Source organism: Podarcis melisellensis (genome assembly GCF_964234715.1).
Source record: "Podarcis melisellensis genome assembly, chromosome: 5".
Lineage (NCBI taxonomy): Eukaryota > Metazoa > Chordata > Lepidosauria > Squamata > Lacertidae > Podarcis > Podarcis melisellensis.
Genome location: NC_138537.1, coordinates 22,699,415 through 22,706,271, shown reverse-complemented (window position 1 = coordinate 22,706,271; position 6,857 = coordinate 22,699,415). Strand labels below are relative to the sequence as shown.

Sequence of the window (6,857 nt, the reverse complement as noted above, 5' to 3'; positions counted from 1 at the left end):
ATCCTCGAGAGGCTCTCGAGCCGGCCGAATCGTAATCACTTCCGTTCTGGCTGACGCGCAGGCGCGGACGTGGATTTGAGGCTCTTTCCCTTTCTATAAATCTCTCCGTCTCTTTCCCCGCCCACTTCCCTTCCCCTCCTCTTACCGCTGGAAGAAGAGGGGAAGGGAAGTGGGGGGCGCCCAGGGCCGCGCTTCGCTTTCGGAGGAGGAGCGCGTGCGCGAAACGGCGGCCGCGGGGCCAACGGTCGCCTCGCGCGGCCAGCCAACGTTCTAGAACTGTGCTCCGCTTTGTGCGTCCCGCTCGTCGTCTGTTCCTTGGGTCCCACCCGGGGCTGCTGGCTTCGTCAGTGCACCGTGAAGCCTCACGGAGCGAACGTTTCAAGGCAGCAGCTGAAAACACAGCAAATAACAATGCAATTTTACTTCCAGCTCCTGACTGAGGTTGGCACTTCTTACTTGAGGGCTGCTGCAGTCAGGGCCGGATTTACGTAGAAGCTAAACAAGCTGCAGTGGTACCTCAGGTTAAGTACTTAATTCGTTCCGAAGGTCCGTACTTAACCTGAAACTGTTCTTAACCTGAAGCACCACTTTAGCTAATGGGGCTTCCTGCTGCTGCCGCGCCGCCGGAGCACGATTTCTGTTCTCATCCTGAAGCAAAGTTCTTAAGCTGAAGCACTATTTCTGGGTTAGCGGAGTCTGTAACCCGAAGCGTATGTAACCCGAGGTACCACTGTATAACTTAAGGCCCCACTCCCTTGGGGGCCCCAAAAAAATTTAAGGGAAAAAAATCTGTATGTACATTTATAAAATATAAGATAAAAAACACTATTAATATACTACTTCTTAATAGTATTTCACTATTAATATACTTCTTAATTGTATTTCAGTTCAGCCATTACAGTGGTACCTCAGGTTACATACGCTTCAGGTTACAGACTCTGCTAACCCAGAAATAGTACCTCGGGTTAAGAACTTTGCTTCAGGATGAGAACAGAAATCGTGCAGCAGCAGGAGGCCCCATAACTAAAGTGGTGCTTCAGGTTAAGAACAGACCTCTGGAACGAATTAAGTACTTACGAATGAAGGTACCACTGTACTTCAATAAAATACATATTTTGTTATGTGGAGGTGGCTTTAGATACCTATTAGGTCCCTAAATTATCATATGGCATATATTCAACACAAAAAACAGCAACAATATGTTGTTGACAAAGGACAGCTGGACAGAATAAAGGGCCCCATTACCTTCAGGAGCTTAGGGCCTCAAACCTAAATCCGGCCCTGGCTGTAGCCCAGGGATGTTGGGAAGCTGTGGCACCTCCAGGTTCCCAACAGCCGTAGCAAACGGTAGCCGTGCTGTATAATTCCTGACCCTGCCCTTTAGCACCTGAGATGTGGGTTTTCGGGACCCCACCATGTGTGGCTAATGGTTCCAAACACTCTAAAACTGGATTTTCCATTCATACTGGGGCCTGCTAATACTTTAAGACCTTAGAATTCCTATACTTTCCTATACTTTTATGTAACAATATCCCTCCTCTGGGGCTATAGGTAAAGGTAAAGGTACCCCTGCCCGTACGGGCCAGTCTTGACAGACTCTGGGGTTGTGCGCCCATCTCACTTAAGAGGCCAGGGGCCAGCGCTGTCCGGAGACACTTCCGGGTCACATGGCCAGTGTGACATCGCTGCTCTGGCGAGCCAGAGCTGCACACGGAAACGCCGTTTACCTTCCCGCTGGTAAGCGGTCCCTATTTATCTACTTGCACCCGGAGGTGCTTTCGAACTGCTAGGTTGGCAGGCGCTGGGACCGAGCAGCGGGAGCGCACCCCGCAGCAGGGATTCGAACCGCCGACCTTTCGATCAGCAAGTCCTAGGCGCTGAGGCTTTAACCCACAGCGCCACCTGTGTCCCTTAATCTGGGGCTATAAGGTAAAGGTAAAGGTACCCCTGCCCGTACGGGCCAGTCTTGACAGACTCTGGGGTTGTGCGCCCATCTCACTTAAGAGGCCAGGGGCCAGCGCTGTCCGGAGACACTTCCGGGTCACATGGCCAGTGTGACATCGCTGCTCTGGCGAGCCAGAGCTGCACACAGAAACGCCGTTTACCTTCCCGCTGGTAAGCGGTCCCTATTTATCTACTTGCACCTGGAGGTGCTTTCGAACTGCTAGGTTGGCAGGCGCTGGGACCGAGCAGTGGGAGCGCACCCCGCAGCAGGGATTCGAACCGCCGACCTTTTCATCGGCAAGTCCTAGGCGCTGAGGCTTTAACCCACAGCGCCACCTGTGTCCCATCTGGGGCTATAGTTTTAACTAAAAAATTCGCCCCATAAATAACCTGGTATCCACCCTCCCAGATGCTGTAACTAGATGTCAAAATGCAAACCCATAAAAGAGATGTTTCTTCTTGGTTTTGGGTCTCTCTTGCCTCCTTGCAATGAGAGGAGGAAACTGTTGCAACAGAAAAATAAAGATCTTCCTTGCTTTCACTGCAGCCTCCATCCATTCATCTCTGACCGATCAGACTTAGCTACTGCAGGGTCACCACTGCAGTCTGACATAGCCACTCTTTAATTTTGGAATAATCCACATTGTATTCAGTAGGACTTCAGCAAAACGTGGTTAGGATTGAGCTGTTAATCTGTTTCGTAGAATTGTAGAGTCGGGAAGGAGCGCAGAGGATCATCTAGTCCGACCCCCTGCAATGCAGCAGTCTCTGCGTGGGCTCAAACCACCAACCTTCTGATTTAACAGCCAGACATGCTGAGCCATTGTTGCAGCAAAACTACACACACACACACACACACACACACACAATACATGACCTGTGGTTTTAGGCTAGGATCCAAGGCCCAAGGAAGCTTTGTTTGTGGGTCTTATCCTAGTAGTACTCAAGCATAGGATTGTGCTGTTAATGATCTCGGGGAGAATCTTCCATGTACCAGAGCCAAATCCAACAGGTCTAAAGTATTGCCCCCAGTGCCATACATGATTAAAATGGGGGAGTGTACACATTTGGTTCTTTAAGACTACTAAATGCACTGCTTGACTCTATACCCAATCTATGCAACAAAACTTAATGTGTCTGATAAAGTTCTCTCTCTTCTATGAAAGTACCTGCTATGGTAAACCCTTTAGTTTTTAATGTGCCCTAGAGGGGTTGACAATGTGGCACCCCAACCTGCATAGGCCGCCACATGAGGGTGCATAATAATGCCATCCCCCATTCCGAAGATAGATTATAGGATACCGCCCAAGGCCTAAAACTGCCAGAGTTGTGACAATTGCTACGGGGAAGGGAAAACCGGCAGAGTAGGGAAAAATTCCTTTCCACCTCTGGGAAACAGCAACCACTGTGCGACCGTAGCAGTGTCCACGGACCTAGGAAGAAAGGTTAGCCTGCAAGAAAACACATTAAATTAGAGGGAGGGACGGGTGACGCTCCAGAGACCAACTGGGACGATGGCCGGCAGGAGCCTGCCCTACCTAGCTCTCGCCCCGCCCCCTGCCACCAATTGGCCAGCTGGAAGGGGGCAGGCAGACAATGGGGGGTGTCACCCGGCCTTGGGAAGCCCACGCCCACTGCTGCAACAGGTGAGTGGTAAATACTGTAATTGGCTATTGCTATTTTGCAGTATTAAGAAGAAGTAATTTTTTGGGCTATTGCTATTTTGCAGTATTAAGAAGAAGTAAATTTTGCAGTTATAATTTGCTGTATTAGTTTTTATACTTTATTGTTGTGATTATTATCAACATATAAATTATGTATATAATAAATACATAGATGAAAAAATGTTTTAAGTCTGTACACTTCAGTCCATAAGGAAACAGCACTGAATCTAAATTTCAGCTTAATGTTGAATTAGAAATATTTCAAAGATACCTGGTGGAGAGCAAGAATATTTTTCCTATTTTCCTTTTATATATACATCTTTGTGACTTTTATGCACTGCTTGAGTTGCTATCTCATCCAGCTTATTTCATTCCAGCTCTGTGAGATACCAAAAATGGTCTTGTTTTTCTTTCTGAAATCATTAGTGGAATTACTGGGCTTTAATAGCAATTAATGCTCCTTTTGTTGTGTTGGGGATTAATGTTGTGATGCTGGTAAGTGGCTGCTGAATAGCATTTATTGCACAAGGCTCTTTTTTATCATTCAATATTTGCATTTCTCTGAATATATTTTTTCTACTGTTTCACTTCCCTACTTTCAAACCACTGATTGATCCCCCAGAGGAATTGGGGGGGGGGGCTGAGAAGGGAGGCATGAAGAAAGAAGCTGGAAGTCTTTGTAGTAATATCCTGTCGTCTAGTATTCTGACTTCATCTCCTCATTCTCGGCTTCAACTGAAAGAGTAAAAAAAAAAAATTCTTTAAATAACAAAACAGATTAAGTTAATTATTTCAGCAGCTTCTTATCGGGAAATTATACTTATTTGTTTATATGTGTTCACTGCATCCCTGTATGCACATTTTAATCCACTTTGCAGTGTGTTCACACACACACACACACATACATACCATACATTTAAAATACACACCCAGGAATCCTGGAAACTGTTGTCTGTCCCTCACAGAGCTACAATTCCCAGCACCTCCAATTTTCACCATGCTGCTTTCATTGCAATAGAGCTTGTATAACATTTCTTTAGGAAAGTGTGCCATTACAAATCTGCAGAATGTCATTGTCTCCTCACTAAAAATAATATTCTAAGCTGCCTGAACTTTGTTAGCTCAGAGATGGTAAAAAAGTACAGTCCCTACCAGGGAAGAATGGCAGTCTAAACTGATGTACTGTACTAAGCTGAAATGGCAAAATTGACCAGAAGAATTGGAATCAGGAAGACCAAAATGTTAATAAGGAATGGGGAAAATACAATAATTTTTTTAATAGACTATATAAACAAGTAAAATTATTAGTAGGGTTGATATGACACTTGTAGTTAAAAGTTGGACTTTGGATTAATTAAAGATTTGATAGAAACTGGACTAACAGATGAGATGCAGGAGAAAAGGTTGACATAAGGACCCACAAAAGGGGAGGAAGGAAGTCAAAAGGTATTTATTTACATCTTATTTGTTTCCTTTGTATTTTTTTTAAACATAATTTTTATTAACAGGCCAATCATTATCACATTATTTCAAATCACATTAATTCCAATTTATACAGCCAAATTTTTCAATTTTTGTTGGGGGTACCCATACATCAAGCTCCGGACGAGGATCCAAACATCACTTCTATTACTGCTTTAATTAAACAGTTCTATCCAGTTCTATCCAGATAGTCTCTTTATTACTTTCTTCATCTTCTTGTTTTCATATATTCCTTTCTTTGCGATCTCTGATAATCTTCACAGGCAGGTTGAAAACAAACATCGTCTGTGTGGGTTTTACACACTCCAAAAGTCATATCTCATAGGGACAGCCACCATTCCCCTCCTCCTTCGAATGTTTATCTTCGGTCTGCCCTTTAGTTTTCCCAGGCTTGTAAAATATCTCATAGAGGGCTCTGCCAGGTTAAGATCAAATTCCAATCATCGTTCACTTTCAAATAGTCCTGGTTCTCCTCCCCCCGTCTTTCATAAACAAGCCTGTCTTGTGAGACGCCATTTTAAAACTGCGTCATTAAATTTTTCCATTCTCCGATCTTTACCAATCCTCTCTTCATTCATCATTAATTCATCCCACACAGTTTTTAAATTCCTGCTTGTGTAGTAAAATACGGCGGTTCTTTTTTCTTTGGAGGGTTATTACTCACATAAGGCAAAGAAAAGAAAAGTTTTTTCCTCCAGCCCCCTTCTTCGCTCCTGACATAAACTTCACTCCAGACATACCAATCTCTTAATGGCGCTTCATCGCTTGATTTATTTGTCCTCGCCCGCCGCTCCGATCCCAGAGATCCATTAACCAGCAGTCTTATCTCCCGACCTTTGCTTGACGTATGTGCTTTAACATCTTCCAATTATATATTTCCAATTGTATTTTCGAGTTAAAGCGAACCAGCACGTGCAGATTGGAGACGGCGGCCAGGAAGAGCCGACTTCACCGAGGGCTGGTGCCAAGTGACCGGGCACCCCCTTCTCTCGAATCCGGGCGTGCATTGTGGCCACCGCTAGCAAGGCAGTCCCCCCCATATCCTGGGGGGGGGGGAAGACTGCATACTTCCCATAGCAGCCTCTTAATTACCTCGTGTGGGTCGGAGAGATGTTATTGTCAGCCATCTTCCAATGCTCAAACCTTTGCGATTGTTTGTAAGCCAGAAAACCCCAAAATAAACTAATAATAATAATATTCTATATACATCTGTGGACGAGAAAGAGCTTTCATGTAAGAGAACCCAAATATGATTTTCAGACAAGATTGAGTCCATACTTCTTATATAGAAATTAAACTGTACTACATGACCTAAGTTTTTACTTGGGAAATGGAAGCAGAGTGGTGGGTAGTGTCATTATGTACAGTGGTACCTCTGGTTACAAACGTTTCAGGTTACGAGCTCTGCTAACCCGGAAGTAGCTGCTCCTGGTTGCGAACTTTGCCCCAGGGTGCAAATGGAAATTGCACACCAGAGGTGCGCACGCAGCGAGAAACCCCATTAGCGAAAGTGTGCCTCAGGATAAGAACGGTTTCAGCTTAAGAACGACCTCCAGAACAAATTAAGTTTGTAACCAGAGGTACCATTGTAGTTTAATCACTAGATGGAGCTCAATTTACCTGTATCTGGATGGAGTAAGGTGTTTCCTGTTGCTGTTCTAGTTACATCCACAGCATAGCACAGGGCTTCTTCCAAAAAATCCTGGAAACCATAGTTTATCCATCAGAGCTACAATTCCCAGCACCTTAATGAGCTACAGTTTCCAG

General features: G+C 44.9%; 2 long non-coding RNA genes across 2 annotated transcripts in view; both read left to right on the top strand.

Moving 5' to 3' along the window:
• The first annotated feature begins 367 nt into the window (after positions 1–367).
• Positions 368–6,857, top strand: part of LOC309369975 — a 29,121-nt gene continuing 22,631 nt past the window's right edge. Inside the window, exon 1 of the long non-coding RNA XR_014168296.1 lies at positions 368–441. This is a non-coding gene — a long non-coding RNA (uncharacterized lncRNA). The remainder of the gene's footprint in view (positions 442–6,857) is intronic.
• LOC309369470 lies at positions 1,522–2,485 on the top strand. Its single transcript, XR_014168160.1, has 2 exons — positions 1,522–1,551; positions 2,304–2,485. It is a non-coding gene; the product is annotated as an uncharacterized lncRNA (long non-coding RNA).